This window comes from Littorina saxatilis, linkage group LG1 (assembly GCF_037325665.1).
Source record: "Littorina saxatilis isolate snail1 linkage group LG1, US_GU_Lsax_2.0, whole genome shotgun sequence".
Taxonomy (NCBI): Eukaryota; Metazoa; Mollusca; class Gastropoda; order Littorinimorpha; family Littorinidae; genus Littorina; species Littorina saxatilis.
Window position 1 is genome coordinate 23,924,971 of NC_090245.1, and position 20,260 is coordinate 23,945,230.

The 20,260-nt window shown below is 40.5% G+C and overlaps 1 long non-coding RNA gene across 2 annotated transcripts; it reads right to left on the reverse strand.

Moving 5' to 3' along the window:
* Positions 1-3,150: 3,150 nt before the first annotated feature.
* LOC138965213 (uncharacterized) lies at positions 3,151-6,822 on the reverse strand. Of its 2 annotated transcripts, XR_011455364.1 has the most exons (5): positions 6,694-6,822; positions 6,387-6,479; positions 5,662-5,759; positions 4,428-4,505; positions 3,151-3,427 (listed from the first exon to the last, which is right to left on the reverse strand). It is a non-coding gene; the product is annotated as an uncharacterized lncRNA (long non-coding RNA). The 2 variants fall into 2 exon arrangements; XR_011455366.1 differs by lacking the exon at positions 4,428-4,505.
* Positions 6,823-20,260: the final 13,438 nt, after the last annotated feature.

The following is a 20,260-nucleotide window of genomic DNA, read 5'->3' on the forward strand; positions in this document are numbered from 1 at the left end:
AATTTTTTTTCAAAAAACGGTTAAAATCTGTGCAATCTGGTGCATTCTGGGCATCATTTTCAAGGCTGTAATAGTGTTGTGATCTTGTTAAAAATCCCATTTTAGCCTCCCCCCACCACCATTCAACACACCTCCAAACTGGTGAAAACAACACTACTGTGCGCTGGCTTCATTGAGACCGGCGCCCGCGTTGCGCGATATTCACACTGATCGTTTTTGCGGAAATGTTTCAACTTCACCGGAATAAATTTGACTTTACCGGATAATGGGATTTTGGAAACGGCTTTATCGGATTTCCGGCAATTACCGGAAAAGTAGCATGCCTGACAAAATCCCCAACGAACATGACTTTGATCGTCTTTGACATGAGGATCAAGTGACCCAAACTGGCACGTCTCCCCGCCATTGTTTCTGAATTTAACCCATTGTTGATATTAAAGTTTACAGGCGCTAAAATAAATCCAAGCTTAATGCAAAGAAGCGACAATTAGAATCTATGCCAAGCGTGTCCACGTTGCTGGGATGAAAAACACATTTCTAGTTTCGGTTTTGGCTACACGCAGACTCGATCTCGAGCCAGTCGAGGTCACACTGAGCGAGTGACAGCCGGACGTGGCAATGTCGACAATGTCAATGATCTCACTCAAACTCAAAGATCTTGAACAAATTTCAAGATCTTTGCCTACATTCAGAACAGTCATAGAGCAACATAGATCAACATATCTTGATATTTCGTCTTCGGAAAGAACGACCCCTAGCCTGACCTTTCCACCAAGGAAGGCATTCTCGCCGCCTGCTTTGGTCTGGCTTGAATCCACAAAATATAACAGAAGTTCGATGACAGTACTGCTGCACGCCATTTTTGATCTTCGAATTCGAATTTGACTGAATGCACTCAAAACTTTTGCACGAAGCCCTTCCATTGGATGAAGTTTGGCAGACTTTAGCAATTTGCCTTCTGATTGGATCTCTTTTTGTGTGATTGGTTCTCTTAAAGGGAAGAAATCGCTGTCAAAATCATATTTCTGAATGTGTTGTTGCTTCCCTTCAATCGGGATTGGCTCCTTGACGAATAGAGGATCATAGAGTGATACAGCTGTGAAAAATGTACGTTGAAAATAAAATGCTTTGCAATAATGCCCATCACGATCACGAAAACAAATGACGATCACGATCACGAGACTTGATTTTTTTGTCATCACGGGCAAAGTCCCATCACGATCACAGAAATGGAAATTTCGGCAATCACGGTCACAGAACTAAGGTCCGAAAAAAACGCCAATCACGATCACGATTTTAAACCCTTTGGGGCCCTCGAAGGTGGTTACGTTTTCATGTATAAGCGGTACAAGGCGTTTAATGTAAGACGGCTTTACTAGGAGTGGTAAGGGAAAATAACCAATGCCGTGACCTGGTTTCAATTCTAAAGCGGTATACAGTCGTGTCTCCTAAAATACATGCGAACGGAATAAATTAAGTAGGTTGGGATAAAACGACTGAAGTATCAATCCTGACCGTAAAGTCAGAAAGGGTCAATCCCTCGTGATGTATGTCTTCGCCTGAGTGATGTGAGAGACTCTAAGCCTGTTCCCGGCAAAGCTTTAGCATAAGCGTTGTCCCAGTCGGTGAACATTTACAGTATGGTCAAGAAGTGAAACATCAAAGACAGATAAGGGGTTCAACGTTTTCAATGGTAAACCCATACTCAGATTTACCACAACAAGAAAAACATCAGAAGCGGACGCCAAGAATTGCTGTGGATCAAAATCTATAGCGCTTGTCGCAAATGTATTGTTATGACCGACGTTTCGAGAAGATTCTCGTAGTTTTCTCCGTCGCAAAGAAACGCAACATTGTGAGGAGTGTACAAGCTTCAATATATGTAATTGTAATGTATATGTATCTAGATAATATAAGGAATATATCTTCCCGCTACAACCCATGCAAGTCAATGCACTCGTAACTAGCACCGTGGACAACAAACCAGGAAGAACAGAGAGTCGGGAGGGGGAAGGGGGGGGGGGCGTACTCGCATTCCCCAGGCGGTAGGAACTATTTCTAGACGATTTCATAACAACAGTTGACGTAGCTGTGATGTGGACGCAACCTACTGTTGGCAGCTGTCAAAGCTAATGGCCGCACTGTCAGACCTTTTCCCTCCCCGATCCATTTGCAGCTAAATCCCGTAAGTTGGCCCTCACGGTCGTCTTGGGTACGTCAACGTTTCCTCCCAACTACTCCATGGGAGGAACGATCTGCCTTCTTGCGAGTGTAATCAGGGCTGAGGTGCACGAAGATCGAAGCGGGTGACAACCATTGGGTGGTAACTTGGTGAGAGTTGTCACCTTCTTGGGGGCTAACCGACTTGGGTCTCTCCCTCCCACTTGGTCGCGGTGCACGAAGCCGTCTCGGTCATTTACCCTACTGTGTCGGAGGTTATAAATAGATTCGGGAAAGTGACTTGAGTGGCCTTAGTGCGCATGCGCTGATCATGGTGTCTACCGTGGAGCCATCGGGAATCCAAGGGAATTGACTATAATTATCAGAAAAGGGAAGGGCAGTGACCAAAAATAAATGATACAATATTTGTAAATGTGGATAAGCACTGAGGCGAAAAACTAACGTGTGTCTGTTTTTGAGCGCTTTTAGGGCACATCAATTAGGGTTGGGGTTGGGTGAAGAGGGAGATGCAAAAAAACAAAAAACTACTGTGAATTTTGGTTCTTTTTATCAAAATTCTGTTTGTTTTATAAAGTTATATCTGAGGTTTCACAGATTTTCAATGTGCACTGATACACTGGCCTCGAATGAATCCCTCGGTAATGCTTTTAGGTCTACGACCGAACCAAAATCATCCTGTTTCTTAATGTTTTGAGCAATGGGTCTTTTGTTTTCTTTACATTTTAATTCAGCTTCATTCTACTCAGAAGAAATTTTTTCAATGTGATGACAAAAACATTAGATAGACGTTTGCTCGGAGAACGTTTGTCAACACAGCAACATTTAAAAAAAAAAGGAGGACGATATAGAATGTTAAATAAAAGGATCTGTGCTTTAGCATTCTGTCTCATCGTCATTGTTAACTGTTGCACTTCACACACACACACACACACACACAGACATACACGCACACATACACACACACACACACACACACACACACACACACACACACACACACACACACACACACACACTTTTGCTCCAGTTACAATCATGTACTTCGTAAGGCTTTATTCAAGTTTGTCTCTTGTTCTTAAACATCCGAATTCAAAGCACACGTCTGAGCTGAGAATATATACTCGAATGTCTGCCGCCATTCAATGTGAAATAATGTTGATTTGTGATCCAAACACTTCCGAAAAATGCTGGTTCGTGTGTCTTCAGTCAACCGGCGCCGCATCATCACAACTCCACCCCTGCCTGCCTGCAAAAATACAAACATAGATGGTGACACACACACAATTCAACCCAATTTTTGTTTTTATAATTTCTACATCCGTTGACCGAATTAGTTATCATTTGGTGTTTATTAACTACAGCTTATGCATGACGAAGGTCAACAAAGTTGTGAGTTTACAGGTTAAATGGAGGGGTACTTTGGAACACTTTTGAAAGAAGCTAAAAAATCGGACCATGAAACCTACAAACAGGAAACTTCGTGGAATGGTGATGAACAAAGTGAAATTCATGCACAACAACCATGAAGATATTCGCCGAACACGATTGACTGGAAAAATGACCCCTTCATGGTAGAGTCACACTTGCGCAAAATTAACCGATGACAGGAACGCAATCCTCTATGGGGATGCCCTCCTCCTGCCTGTAATGGCTGTACTCAAAGTCACTGATTTTCTAAGGTTGTTTATGGTATACTACGTCCTTCAAATAACCCCAAAAATATCAATCTTGAAGAATTAAATCGGGTTCGTTAGTCTACCGCTCCATTTTAAACCTCGAACTGTTGAGTCCATCCCCGAATTTGGATTCTTTTTCGAAAGACAACCAAAGTCAGACCATTTCACCTACAAAATAGCATCTTTCGGGACTAGTCATGCCGAAGCTGAAATTAATGTACACCAAGTATGAAGTATACGAAATACCCTTACTTTCTTGCAGACACCTCATCAGTTAGCTATCATGCATGCAACTGACTCAAGAAGTCTCACTGGGGAGTTGGAAACTGTGTCGTCTTCAGTCGATTAATAAATTACAATATATCAGTAAAAACACACACACACACACACACACACACACACACACACACACACACACACACACACACACACACACACACACACACACACACACAGAATTACAGTCAGCATTGCGAAAAATAAAGATGAATTTTCTTATGTATAATGCCAAAGAAGGCAAATTAGTCTGATTTCTGAATTTAAACGAATGATGCAAACAGCGCTACATACCTTGTTCATATCCTGTTCTGCAATGTGGGCTGGCGTATATGTTTAATTAGCCCATCGTACATATTTTGGCGGTAAAAACTGTGAGATCAAAATCAGATAACATTATGAAAATGATACTGCTTGCAGAAACAAAACACAAGAATGCATACTTCTTTCATTTTAACCAGTCTGAAAAATTCATGTTCGCCAATGTAAAACCTTACATGACATTTCCACGAACAGCTTCTATACAAAAGTATGCCCTAGCATTGGGAACTTCGTGGGACTCGAGAAAGAAAAAGAAATAATAGCTTAGAAACTATTCGGTGTTGTGTTGTTATCCTGCAATTGAATAGATGAAAAATCCATGCGTCCTTAAAAGGCACAGTCCTTTCCATGCAAACGATGTGGCTCAACCCAAACCTGGCGATGCTTTTACGTAGAATAAGACTTCCCCTTTCCCAAGACACATGACAAAATTCAACAGCCTAAATCAGTGAATGCTTTGTGTGCACAACAAATTGTTATTTTTAAATTTTTTTGCGAATTCACTTCATTAACAAAAAACTTGTAAAAAAAAAACCAAATTCACCAAATTCCAGCTGAGCAGAACTGCTTTCACAATAAGGACTGGGCCTTTAAAGGTACGTTCCTCATCATATTACCCAGTATATCAGACACCACATTGTCATGTTTGTCCAGGTTTTTACATGGAAAAAATAAAACTTTATTTTAACATGGGCACATACGTCTGACTTCTTTTGGTGGAGATTGGAGGATGTGCGATTCATTTCCTACTAGGCACTGGTGTCAACATGTGAAATTCATTAAGCGAAATGTTTTCACTATACACAGAACATAACCAGGCTATCAAATGTGTGGTATATGTTCAAGTCAGAATGATGCCCTCATTTTTTTATTTTATTTGAGAGATCTGTGATGTCTGACATTTTGGTTCAAAATGTAAGGAATTTATACTTAAGCTCTAATGAGTAAAATTTGTCTTGTCAAAAACCAAAAGCATATTCCTTCCTCTACATGCAAGACTTTCTTTTATCTGTGCATCTTCATTTAGTACAGCAAACAAACAAAAACATCACACTCTGCATAGCGAAACAACTTGCAAAGAAAACCTCACAATCTTTATTGGGAGAAAGCCCCTGACTGTTGCAATGTTTTATGCATTAAAAAAACCCACTGAAACTGTGTGTTTGAATTCTTCAGTTTGATCAGCTATATGTGTTTAAAAAGTTACCTTGATCATTCTGACATGCTGTGGCTCAAATCACATCTCAGACAATGTTGTAGACTCCATAGATCTATAGACATTGAAGCGCATGGAAGAACTGCATTCTGTGGAAACACAAAACATACACACAGAGGAAGAACAAGTCACAACAATTTTTAGCAGCAGCAACAGTATATGATTTTATTAGTGTGGTGTTTGTGATCTAATGAGTTGGGGGGGGGGGTGGACGGGGTGGGGTGGGTGGTGGGGGGGGGGATGTGAGAAGGCTAGTTGGGGAACCGGGGGAGGTTTGATATTAGTCAGCATTGTCATTTAAATGTTAGTGATTCAAATGACTGAATTTAAAACAGGGAGAGAGAGATTGTGAATATATTTGTGTGTGTGTGTGTGTGTGTGTGTGTGTGTGTGTGTGTGTGTGTGTGTGTGTGTGTATGTGTGTGTGTGTGTGTGTGTGTGTACAGGGTAAATGCAGAGCCATTGATTGGAAACAAAAACGTGTTACCGTTAAATATCAACAGTTATACAACATAAGAGGCAATGGAAAAGTATGATATGGATATGAAAATATATGTTGCAGGTGGAAGAGGGGAGGGGGAGAGGGTCTTTGTTGCTAGCAGTTAGTAAGCAACTAAGGCCAGCTGTTGTTCTGGGTGTAACCTTGTAATGTTTAAGCAAACATGTTTGTGGATCACCTTCTGCATTTAGATCTGTTTGAGTATTTGCAAAGTTACCTTGATCATTGTGGCATCCTCTTGATCCCATCACATCTGAGACTATGGCCTGTAGACTCCATGGTCAGACGCTGGAGTGATAACAAGGTCATTCTGAAAAATTGAACATAATTATGCAGAGAGGGGGCAAGGATAGGGGGGTGGGGGCAGGGTTGAAGGTTGGTTACAGTGCTAGTTGGACATGAGTGTTATGGGGTGAGGATGGTGCTGATATTAATAAGCATAATCAGTTAAAGCTCACAACTATCTTGATCTTCACAGACATGAATTTTTTGATGAATTGCATATTGAATCCACAAGCATGTACCTTTATTTTTGCCCTTGAGTTATAGGTGGAAGGAAATGTTGAGTGGTAAACACAAGTTGTATTGATCACTGGGTCAGCCTGTGGTCAGTCCCCTTTGATCTGCAGATTGCATCAGCATAAACAAACACAATCATGAATCTAAGAATACAAACACTGGATCTAATTTGAGAGTCTGCAAACGAGTCAGTTTGAAGATTCAATGAAAATCTGGCAGTCAATGAAGCAGATAGATCTGGCCTTGCGCTTATGTTTGCAAGCAGATACATGTTTCAACATCCCTTATCTTAACGTTATCTTTCAACAGATTGATATTTTGCCTGACGATTTTCCTGCCGATGAGCTAAACAAACAATGAAAATCACAGAAGTGGTAAGATTTTGAAGACGAAATTCAGTCATACAAACAAACTCAACAGAAAGAATCTAGCTAACTACTGTACAGCTTTCGACAAAATCAACGCATTTGCATGCCTTAGTCATTCCTGCTTTGATTCCAATAATTCTACATGATCGTACTGCACAAAAAATACAACAAGTCCCGTAAGGCGAAAATACAATATTTAGTCAAGTAGCTGTCGAACTCACAGAATGAAACTGAACGCAGCAAGACCGTATACTCGTAGCATCGTCACTCCACCGCCCGTGGCAAAGGCAGTGCCCGTGGAATTGACAAGAAGAGCGGGGTATTCGTTGCGCTAAGAAGGATAGCACGCTTTTCTGTACCTCTCTTCGTTTTAACTTTCTGAGCGTGTTTTTAATCCAAACATATCATATCTATATATTTTTGGAATCAGGAACCGACAAGGAATACGATGAAAGTGTTTTTAAATTGATTTCGAAAAAAAAAAATTTGATAATAATTTTTATATATTTAATTTTCAGAGCTTGTTTTTAATCCAAATATAACATATTTATATGTTTTTGGAATCAGCAAATGATGGAGAATAAGATAAACGTAAATTTGGATCGTTTTATAAATTTTTATTTTTTTTTACAATTTTCAGATTTTTAATGACCAAAGTCATTAATTAATTTTTAAGCCACCAAGCTGAAATGCAATACCGAACCCCGGGCTTCGTCGAAGAGTACTTGACCAAAATTTCAACCAATTTGGTTGAAAAATGAGGGCGTGACAGTGCCGCCTCAACTTTCACGAAAAGCCGGATATGACGTCATCAAAGACATTTATCAAAAAAATGAAAAAAACGTTCGGGGATTTCATACCCAGGAACTCTCATGTCAAATTTCATAAAGATCGGTCCAGTAGTTTAGTCTGAATCGCTCTACACACACACACACACACACACACACGCACAGACACACATACACCACGACCCTCGTTTCGATTCCCCCTCGATGTTAAAATATTTAGTCAAAACTTGACTAAATATAACAAGTCGCGTAAGGCGAAAATACAATATTTAGTCAAGTAGCTGTCGAACTCACAGAATGAAACTGAACGCAACGCAACGCAGCAAGACCGTATACTCGTAGCATCGTCACTCCACCGCCCCTGGCAAAGGCAGTGCACGTGGAATTGACAAGAAGAGCGGGGTATTCGTTGCGCTGAGAAGGATAGCACGCTTTTCTGTACCTCTCTTCGTTTTAACTTTCTGAGCGTGTTTTTAATCCAAACATATCATATCTATATATTTTTGGAATCAGGAACCGACAAGGAATAAGATGAAAGTGTTTTTAAATTGATTTGGAAAAAAAAAATTTGATAATAATGTTTATATATTTAATTTTCAGAGCTTGTTTTTAATCCGAATATAACATATGTATATGTTTTTGGAATCAGCAAATGATGGAGAATAAGATAAACGTAAATTTGGATCGTTTTATAAATTTTTATTTTTTTTTACAATTTTCAGATTTTTAATGACCAAAGTCATTAATTAATTTTTAAGCCACCAAGCTGAAATGCAATACCGAACCCCGGGCTTCGTCGAAGAGTACTTGACCAAAATTTCAACCAATTTGGTTGAAAAATGAGGGCGTGACAGTGCTGCCTCAACTTTCACGAAAAGCCGGATATGACGTCATCAAAGACATTTATCAAAAAAATGAAAAAAACGTTCGGGGATTTCATACCCAGGAACTCTCATGTCAAATTTCATAAAGATCGGTCCAGTAGTTTAGTCTGAATCGCTCTACACACACACACACACACACGCACGCACACACATACGCACATACACCACGACCCTCGTTTCGATTCCCCCTCGATGTTAAAATATTTAGTCAAAACTTGACTAAATATAAAAACGAGCTGATCAAAATGAGTGACACTGCCTCACCTGCTATGATTGTACTGTGAAAGCGAAGGTCGTCTGCGATTCGAGATTTCAAAGTCGAACAGCGGCGTTTCTGCACTCTCAGCGGTTGTTTTGCTCGGAAAAGTGAAAAGCGTGACTTGAAATCGAACGGAAGGCACCATTCCGCCTTTTCGTTTGGGCGTTGCTTTTGTGAAATCTCTGAAAACGTCATTTCGAAAAAGGCGGTCGCCATTTTTTTGGGTGCCAACTTCTTTGAGTGGGGCTGCTAGCTAGCTGGTCCAAACGGGAGCCTCCCATTCGGTACGCAACCCTGGGAAAAAAGCTTCGTGCACCCCGACCGGGAAGGAGCGGACCGACTTGGGCAGATCTCCCATTGGTTGTCACCCACTTTGGCTTCGTGCACCTCAGCCCTGGTTACCAGCAACTGTACCCAAGTCGTGGTCAGTGACGAAACGCACACATAGTATACATTGTATAATGCCGGGAAGGAACGAGCGGGCGAATAACCTTTTCGTTTCAGCTAGCGAGAGGTTTGTTGAACTCTGGGAGGCTTAGTGGGCCCTTGTAGATGGGCTAATGGGATTTGTAGATTCGATTCACGCTCCTCGCTGTTCTTGCTGTTTGCAGTGAAACGTGTTTATGTCTACACCCAATGGTCCACGCTGGCTTTGGCGCAAAGGTGGACACTTGTCAAACATGTCGCTTATTTTGCAACACTATAAACTGATTATAGAACAGGGCAGTTAACACCATGCGGGAGAAAGCCCTTGCAGAAACCTCCATTTCAACGACATCTTTGCAGCAAGTTATTCATATTTGGGTCCACGGTAATTTCTGTTGCCTGCTGCTGATATGGCAACTCCAAAAGAAAGCGAGAGTCTCTGAGATCTTCTTCTGCTTGGCGTTCGCAGGTTCTTTTTTTTTCTTTTTCTTTTTTTTCTTTTTTTTTCATTTGCGTAAGCGCGTGTACCCGTGGTTTGTTAGAATGCGCCGTGCGGCCCGGGTCCTCCGTCTTCAGCATTCGGGGTTTTCTGTCGGGGTTACCTCACCCTTAGCTCATGGCCCGTACGACCTACCCTGAGAGCACAGGGGGGAGGATTTGCCGGGATCCCACCCGGAGCTAGGGTTTTAATGCGCCACTAATCGCATTAGATGAGTCCCGTCAATGGACGATGGAGCATTTCAAAGGGGGTAGCAGTGCCGCCTGCTACCCCACTCCGCCCTGGTAGGAAACACCGCCAGTTTGGTCCGCGGCCGCAAGCGGCTGATCTCCATATCTGAAGACCGTTCCCCTATCCGCCACCCGGGGACGCGCTGGGTTGGGGGTGGTCGCCCCACTGAAAATCCCACACTGGGTTAAGAAAGATCAGCCTGTCCCAGTCTGAGATGAGAAGAACCATCCCTTTTATGTCGTCTGCTTCTCAGTCGCTAAACGCTTTAAAAGTGATTCAAAATGATCACTTATTGATGCCAGCATAAACAGCGAACCATGTTGACAAAAAGGGACACCACGTTTAACAACTATGAAGACACCGTGTAGAGCAGAAAGGTTCTTATTTTGGTCTGCAGCACTTACATGCGTCTTATAGTTAAGGGCACTCATGACACAACAATTGTGAGAAGTGCGCTAACGCACGTGCCAAAGGTCAGTTAAAAAAACCTGAACGTTCAAACTTTTTCAGTTTTTGTTGATACAAACGGGACAGTCCAATTAAATTACAGACGTTAGATGTCTTGAATTTCGTTGTGTTCCACTTACGGCTGCGCCTATACAGATACACAACAAGAAATTCCTCCGAGGTAGGAAAAACACCCCCGTTGGTCAAAGGGAAATAACCATTCTCACTGCCACCAACTGAGAAGGTTATTTCCCTTTGACCATTAATATGTCCCTCTATAAGTCCTTGTAGAATCTTAATCCACCAATAACTCCCTAACCGTGTGTTTGACTGGTCCCAATTTTTGTAAGGACCGTCTCAGGAATGTATAGAACCTGTTCACCAAGTTTGGTGACGATCGGTCCGTTCATTCTTGAGATCTATATGCGAACACAAACACACAAACACACAAACAAACAAACAAACAAACACATCGACCGAATCCTATACACACCCCTATACCGGGGGTGTAAATAGAATCAACTAATCTACAGCCATGTACATACAGCGGACGACCGTGTGTGTGGTCAAGTGGTCTGCACCTCACAGTCTCGTCCACTTAACCTTCTTTCGAAGGAAAGAGCTGATCTGGGTCACGGCATTGTCATGAACTGAACCAACGGACACTTCATATCATCCATATCACGAAATCATTGATCATAAAGGAAGACGCTCGTCACCTTCACGTGACACAGACGCTCAGAACACGCCCTGTAAATGCGTGCACGCAAACAAACTGGTGACCTGAAAAACAAACAGGCAAAGAACCAGGGGAATGTAATCAGTGGGATTGCCGTAACACGGAATGTTTGTACCACGGTCACGCATAAGTAACGACCATTGCACAGCATGGTGTCATTTCTGGCTTTGTGACTTTGCAATGAAATCATCCCCTCGATGCAGTAGATGTCTCGCCAAATCAAACTGCTTTCTTAACACGACATGCGTAGTCAATCTATTCATTTTTGTGATTGCGTGTTGGCTTTGAGCGTCACGGCTTTTGCAAGCCGGACAACAAAACCGTCACATGACTCGTGTTTGGTAGAAAAGCAAATTTTCACACAAAAAAGGGGGATCTGATTGAAGAAGTTCCATGTGCCAGTTTCCGTCAATTTAAAAACTACATCTACTTCATCGTTGCATACGAATAACATTTGAAGTGTGTCACACCCAAGCTAACGGTAGTCTCATAACCATGTTTGGTCGCAGGGAGCGAGATGTTGGAATTTCTTCTCTGGGGCCAGCTTAAAACCCATCTCCTCTCCTTCGTTGCTTCTTCTTCTCGTTCCTGAATAGGGTCAGGTACCCAGTCCAAGCAGACTGCTTGGACTGGACCGGAGAGCGCTCGGAAACTGATCGGTCGTTTAAGCGAGGGGGGGGGGGGGGGGGGGGCGTAATATAGAGGTGAAAAATACTAAGAAATAGAAGGAGACATAATCCGTCAGAAAAAAATGGGTGGAAATGTTGAGAGAGCCGTACAATAGAGGGGTCGTTCTGGGAGGTACCACTGTATTTGTATAGCCACCCTCTATTCTCCCCGAGTGCGGGTCGAGTCAAGCACTCTAACCACTATGCAACTCCGGCTCTTCAGTAGCAGGCATATTTCTTGTTAGTGTGTGACATACAGACAAACCGGATTTGACGCCTGCTGTCACAATAAGATTAGTCATCTCAAGGGCCAGGTTTTTCCTTTGTTTTCAAGAAACATTACTACGGGCCTTATGCATACAAAATGAAGTGTCTGGTCCAAACTTTCGCAATAGTGCAATATCGAGTCATGCATCGAAGTATATTATCACAGGCGAAGTAGATTTGTTTGTTGCGACTGTAAAGGGGATAGAAAAGTTTCACACACACACACACACACACACACACACACACGCACGCACGCACGCACGCTCTCTCTCTCTCTCTCTCTCTCTCTCTCTCTCTCTCTCTCTCTCTCTCTCTCTCTCTCTCTCTCTCTCTCTCTCTCTAGAATAGTCCCTCCCTGGGCCAGGGCTGGTTGAAAAGAAGCTCGTTTATATTGCTTATGCCACAACCCTCGTAAAATAAAATTTGATTTGATTTGATTTGATCTCTCTCTCTCAGTTTAACTCCTGAATTTCTTCTGCTAATTACTTTATATTTGGCGCGTTTCTTTCTTTCTTTATTTGGTTTTAACGTCGTTTTCAACCGTTCAAGGTTATATCGCGACGGGGAAAGGGGGGGGGGGGGGGGGGGGGTGGGATAGAGCCACTTGTTAATTGTTTCTTGTTCACAAAAGCACTAATCAAAATATTGCTCCAGGGGCTTGCAACGTAGTACAATATATGACCTTACTGGGAGAATGCAAGTTTCCAGTGCAAAGGACTTAACATTTCTTACATACTGCTTGACTAAAATCTTTACAAACATTGACAATATTCTATACAAGAAACACTTAACAAGGGTAAAAGGAGAAACAGAATCCGTTAGTCGCCTCTTACGACATGCTGGGGAGCATCGGGTAAATTCGTCCCCCTAACCCGCGGGGGGTATATTTGGCGCGCGTACATTGGCTTGAGATATGGGATAAAAAGATCACAAAGTTTAAAGTTTGTACTTTAAATGATCTGACTTAGATGCTCTTAGGAGAAACGAGAGTTGACTTAAAAGTACGAGGTTTGTCGCCGAGTTGTAGCCACACTAACCCGATTTTAGCATGTAAACATGTGAAATAATTCCTAACAAGGATTATTTCTTATTTTACACAGACTGTCCGTGGTAGCATTTATCTTAGCATTCAAGATAAGTGACTAAAGTAAAAAGGGACACAACTACGCTTATTATTTTGACATGTATTTCAGTGGGTTACTTCCCTTGACTTAAATTAACTATTTTTCGTCAGATTCTGGTAATTGCAATTATCAAGTTATAAAATAGAAGTAGTGATGAGAAAATTATCAGAAGTATCTGAAAGTCATTGGTTACATTTAAGGAATATTTAGATGTTGAAATTATATTTTTAACTATGAAGATATATTACTTATGATGAAACCACCTTCCAACTTTTTGAGTTCCCATGTCTGGAAGTGGGGTTTCTCTCTTTTTGATGGATGATGTTCTGAGAGAGATGGCACCGGCTTCGGGTGGCTAGAACATGGGGATTAAAGTGCTCCTAATTCAGGGGCACTTTTCCTACCTCCCCTTCAGAGCTGCCATGCTTTAAGTGTTTTAGTTTATGTTTTTCCTCAAGTGTTTAGTTTCGCTAATAGTCATTGTTTTTTACCGAAGTTGTGTATAAGAAAAGAAGTGTTAGTGAAAGTGAAGAAAAGGTAATAAATGTTTAAAAGTAAATTACAGTGTGTTGCCTTGACGACTGTGTAGTAGTGAAAGTTGTTTGAGTGTTGATGTCGTGAAGAGTAAAACTCAGTCTTTGTAGAGTAGACTTTTTTCTAAGAAATCTCTTTTCCCGAACCCGACCTTATGTTCACTTAATACATTCCGGCGAAGTGACAAGGTTTAAATAAAATTGGCAATACGACTACTTGTAGTATTGGCAAGGTTTACATTTTTGGCGCCCAATGTGGGGCTGAGATAGTGAGAGAGAAAAAAGTAAAGACTGGAATAGTGGAAAATAAATGACTCAATTGTTTTTGTTTCAACTATTTTTTGTAATTTTAACTGGAAGATAAGGGTAAGAGGAAAACACATAACTAAGCATGATGGAAAGGCGAGAGACGAGGAGAGAGCGACAGGATGCTGGAGAGCGACAGCTGAGCCGATGCAGAGGAGAGAGGACGAAGAGAGATGAGCTGGATGACACCGCTGAGACGACACTGTTGCCAGGAAGAAAATCACGGATTTCAGTGACCTTGAGTGCTGTGGATTTTTGACCAGATGTGACTGAATTTTTTAGTCATGTTGTGGAGAGTTACCGCATTTAGTGGCTTGGTTTATTTTGGGTGGTGATAATTCTTTCATCATAAATGGACGCTCGAAAGTATAGTTTTGATTTGATCTAGTTGTACTTGGTCTCGATAATCGTAACAAAACTTTTTGTCTATTTTTCCATGTTCTCACAGTTTTGGCATTGTGATCTGAACCGAGTTTTCTTGTCAGGACGATTCCTGCCTTGAGTTTCACTATATGTTTGAACACTTCAGTCATTGGGTGCTACAGTATTTTTTGTCACAGGAGTTGCGGTTGATTTTTGTTTTGTCAATTTGTGATTGTATGACAAATAGGAGTGTCTTATTATTGTAATAGCTGTTGGCATACTGGAGTCATGTTGAAAAAATGTTGTTCGGAGTGAATAGGAACATTTTTTGATTTTTGGAAATGTTTGCCTGTTACTGCACTATATGAACTCCATTATAGATAATTTTTTGGGCCTCTAAATAGTTCAGTACTTGAAGGTCATCGGGTTTTTGGGTTTAACTCCGTTGCTACCGTTCCCACTCTTTTTGTTAACTCTGGAAGCTTCAAGATGTTGATTGTTTATCTTTTTGAGGCATGGAAATGATAAGTGTTAACAACTTGTTCATTTCTGCAGTTAATTCAGGTTGATTTGTCAGTAATTTGAGAATTGCATAATTGTTGTTGTGTGGAGCAGAAGAAGATTGAAGTATTTGTTTTATGTGGATTGTTGATGGTTGTAAGAAATGGAACATAGGAATTGTATTGAGATAAGGGGAATCACCACGCGAACTGAGATTATTAGTCTGCACAGTTGCTTTGTTAACTGTCAGCTTTTGAGAGATGTAATTCCGAGTGGTTACTGGTTACATCAAGAGTAATTTGAGACATCAAGTGAATGTCTTAGATTTTCTGTAAGGTGATTATGCTTAAAGCTAGTCACTAAATGGATGAAGTATAGTTTCGATTGACTCTGCTTGTAGCTGTGTCTGAATTAGTCTTAACATAACTTCTTGTCCATTATTGAGGAATTTTGTTATCACAGACAAGTGGGGCTGTGGTTTAGACAATATTTCTGGTTGGGTTGGATTCCATATATCATGTATTACATGATATGATATTCCTATTGTATTCCATTCTTCAATCATAACAAGAGCATTGCATTGTTTTAGTATTGTGTTGTATTATGTGTTATGTTCTTTTTGTTTTGTTCTATGGTGTTTCTTTGACTTTGTGACAAGTGGAAGAGACAGATATTTTGAAAACAGGGATTTGCAAACAAGTTGCAATTAACTTTGGAACTGGGAAAAAACAAACAAGAAGGTTTGGACTGCCGAGTGCAGTATAATGTGTTTTTGTCATTGTGAAATTTATTGAAGCAGTGCAGAGGTAGTGTGGGTGTGTCTTGAGAGTCGAGTCAATGAATGTAGCTAAGCTGTGCCGGCGCACTTAGTTATATTTCTAATTGATTTGTATGTCTTGTGACAAGAGTGTGGTATTGGTTATGACGCATGGACGCATGTTGATTTTCTAAATATTCACTGTTGAAATAATGATTATTATGTTTTAACCTTGTTAAAAGTACTTTGTCTTGAGATGAGGCACTGGAAAAAGTTTTTGTTGATTCATGGTGAAAGGGAGATAATTTGGGTGTTGGTCAATTCTGGAAACTTGTGTTTAACTTAGAAGATTGACAGTAGGGTGTCATGTGTACCGGTTTAATTTTTTCTAGTCTTTTTATGCCTAGTGTTGATCGTCTTCCTTTTCAATTTCGTTGATAAACCTTGGGTTTATTGGTTAGACTGTCGCTTTAGTTGGAGTGAGAGATGGAAATTGTTTTGTTGGCTATGTGCGTTTCTGGAATATGAAGTTCATAACTAAACAGCTAATGGGATTTGTTTTCAGCACTATTCTTTTAGTTAGACTTGAGTCGTAGACATGCACCGGTTGTCTTTTAAGACACTTTTGTTAACACCTGAGAGATTAGCCATGTGGAGTTGAGATATTCAACGACAATGTTTTTAAGTTTTTGAAATGTTTACATGATTACTAGTGTTAGTAATAAGGAAACATTTTCTTTGGAGGGGTGTATGTAAACATGTGAAATAATTCCTAACAAGGATTATTTCTTATTTTACACAGACTGTCTGTGGTGGCATTTGTCTTACCATTTAAGAGGTGACTAAAGTAAAAGGGACACAACTGCACTTATTATTTTGACATGCATTTCAGTTGGTTACTTCCCTTGACTTAAATTAACTACTTTTCGTCAGGTTCTGGTAATTGCAATTATCAAGTTATAAAATAGAAGTAGTGATGAGAAAATTATCAGAAGTATCTGAAAGTCATTGGCTACATTTAAGGAATATTTAGATGTTGAAATTATATTTTTAACTATGAAGATATATTACTTATGATGAAACCACCTTCCAACTTTTTGAGTTCCCATGTCTGGAAGTGGGGTTTCTCTCTTTTTGATGGATGATGTTCTGAGAGAGATGGCACCGGCTTCGGGTGGCTAGAACATGGGGATTAAAGTGCTCCTAATTCAGGTAAGAGACTGAAAATACTGTGGGAGATGATCACACAAACTGTTAACTTGTATTTCTATGCAAAGATAAATCATGGATGAATAATATTGAAGATGATTTCAGTAGATAGAAAATGGTATTTGTCATTGTCTGTTGTGTGCACATGGTCCCATGTGGTCTTGAGTTTGGGAGAAACCTATTTGGGGTATCGGAAAGAGTTCTGTGGTTTGAAATGTTATGTTTGTAATTTGTATCAAGTTCTCTGTTGGTTACTATTTGTATTTGTCACTTTGTGATGGGAGAAAATACATGTTGAGGAGTCTAACTTTGACTGATGGAGTTGGGACTTATAGGACTGTTTTGATGAGAGTGGAATCACATTTGTGTTAGTGTATGCTGATACAGTTCTTTTGTGACACTGTGTACAGTGTGGCTGAGTAAGATAAGGCTGAAATGTATTTTAGTCATATCAAAGAAGAACTTGAGGCATCAAGTGTTTTGGTTCTTCTGTGAGTGGTGTATTTTTAATTCATCACTAGTGGACGTAGTGACGTTTTGATTTGACTTTGTTGCACTTAGTCATATGCAACTCAAAACACAACTTCTTGTTCATGTTTAAAAGAAAGTTGTTATCATAGATGGTGATCGAACATTTTCTTGTCAATGTTGATTCCTATGTCGTGCGTCACATGACATACTATTCGGTTCTAAAGCGCTCAAGTTTTGTCATCAGTCATAAGAGTTTGTCTCGTTGGCTCACGTAAGTGTAGCCTATGCGATGGTAAACTTTGTCTGTCTGTGCGTGCGTGCGTGCGTGCGTGCGTATGTATGTATGTGTGTATGTCTGTGGTAGAAACTTTAACATTTTTGGCTAAACACCGAAATACTCATTTCACGTGGTTAATTTTCAAGCACCATCTTCAAATTATTGAAGCAATGATCAACATTGTGTCGGCATGTGTGTAGTTAAAGCGTGTATCCAAAGAAAACGGGTGGTGGGGGGTTTTGAAGGGGTACAAGCAGTTGACTGATTTGTGTCGTGTTTGGCATGTAGACGGCAGGTCAGGTGTCAAGATCAGGTCAGGGGTCGCGCGAAGGATTGTGGTCCAGTTCTCACCTCGCCGATTCGCCGGGGAAGACGATTTCATGTTGTTCGGTTTCTAAGCTCCAGAAAAGTAAATAAAGAAGATACCAAAGGGAGATTTCCTACAATTTGATCTGCACAGCGTGTTTCCAATGTCCACGCGAGGAAGAGCTGTCGAAAGCGCGGCAGTCAGTGTCGATCTTGCAGCCGTATCCCGGTAAGTTCAGAGACAGATCTAGTGTCTCCCACTCTGATAACGTGTCACCTACTGTTAATCCGTTTTGTTTTAATTTCTTTTTATTTCAGCAGACACGGATGTCAAACACAGTGCTAGGCAGTCACCTCTAGTGAAATGAGTTGATCTAAAGTGCCTGTAATGTTTGGATGTCTTTGCTCGTGGTTCGATTTATGTGAATTTCAAGACTTGCAGTAGAGTCTCAAGTTAAGTTTACTCTGCCCGAAAAAAACTGTCCACCATTTACTTGAACATGCAGATATAAGGAAACGGAATGAATCTGTTCTCAAAGTCAAAATGATCACGATTTTTTCCTCAGATTCAAAACATGCACTGTCATGGTTTTGTCTGTACAATTTAGTAAGTCTTAAGTACTTTGCAACAACTTCCTTGAACGTGAAAGACAGTTTTTGAATGCTAGATCTGTATCGCGTTTCATTCCAGACTCGATCCTCTCTTTGATTGTAGATCTACTGTTTGCTGTTTACGCACTATCATATGATTCGCTATGTAACGTTTGGTAAGCTTACCTTGCCACAGCTTTCTTGTCTTTGTTGGCATTTCTGGCTGTGTTGACCGTCAGAATTATTTTAAGAACCAGGCTGCTGCAGTCGACATGTTTCGCATATTGTAGGGTTACCATGCTGCATAGGTAAAGTGGCTTGTATAACCTGACTATTCTGTTTCAAAACACTGTTTATATTTGTGTAGGTTGTAGTCATCATAACTAATCGCATTTTGCCATTTGTTTCAGAAAGGAGGTTAACCTACAACAAGATCGACGCTATGTCAGATATATGCCTCAGCCACATGAAGACTTCCGAATTTAGATCTACTCGGCATGGTGACAAGTCTTGATGAAAAGTATAGGACTGAGGACAGCAGTGGAAAAAGTGCCCACATGGCAGGTACCTAACCTATTACCCTAGTCATTTTATCTGTTTGCCTTCTTTTGAAAATTATACATGGAGTTGATATGATGCGTTAGTTTTAACTGTGTGTGTGTGTGTGCGTGTGTGTGTGTGTGTGTGTGTGTTTGTGTGTGTGTGTTACGGAGTGAGTGAGTTTGTGTTATGTTACTGTTTGTTGATTTCTTACGGGAGCCTTGAAGGCTTCGCCTCTTGTTTTGTATTTGTATTCTAATCCTATGTTCTTATTGTCAGGCTGTTTACTATTTACATTTGTTTTGTTATAGTGTGTTTATGAGTGTTATGCATTGTATTTTCAGGGGCACTTTTCCTACCTCCCCTTCAGAGCTGCCATGCTTTAAGTGTTTTAGTTTATGTTTTTTCCTCAAGTGTTTAGTTTCGCTAATAGTTATTGTTTTTTACGGAAGTTGTGTATAAGAAAAGAAGTGTTAGCGTTAGTGTTAGTGAAAGTGAAGAAAAGGTAATAAATGTTTAAAAGTAAATTACAGTGTGTTGCCTTGACGACTGTGTAGTAGTGAAAGTTGTTTGAGTGTTGATGTCGTGAAAAGTAAAACTCAGTCTTTGTAGAGTAGACTTTTTTCTAAGAAATCTCTTTTCCCGAACCCGACCTTATGTCCACTTAATACATTCCGGCGAAGTGACAAGGTTTAAATAAAATTTGGCAATACGACTATTTGTAGTGTTGGCAAGGTTTACAAGCACTCCAGATGTTTTACATATTGGTTTTTCTGAAGGGCCTTGCATTCAAAAACTATCTTCAAATAATATATGAGTTGAAACAGCAATTTCAGGGAGTCAAGGGGTTTCAAGTCGGATAAGTGTGGCAACTGCTTGGTGTCAAAGATCCTATACTGTTGAGGCAATCTCCGAATTTGTTTTAAATCGTTAAAACCAGAGACATACATTCTATCTATGTCTCTGTTAAAACCAAAACACTTATCCTGCAAGCTTTACATTGTGTGAAATTATCATC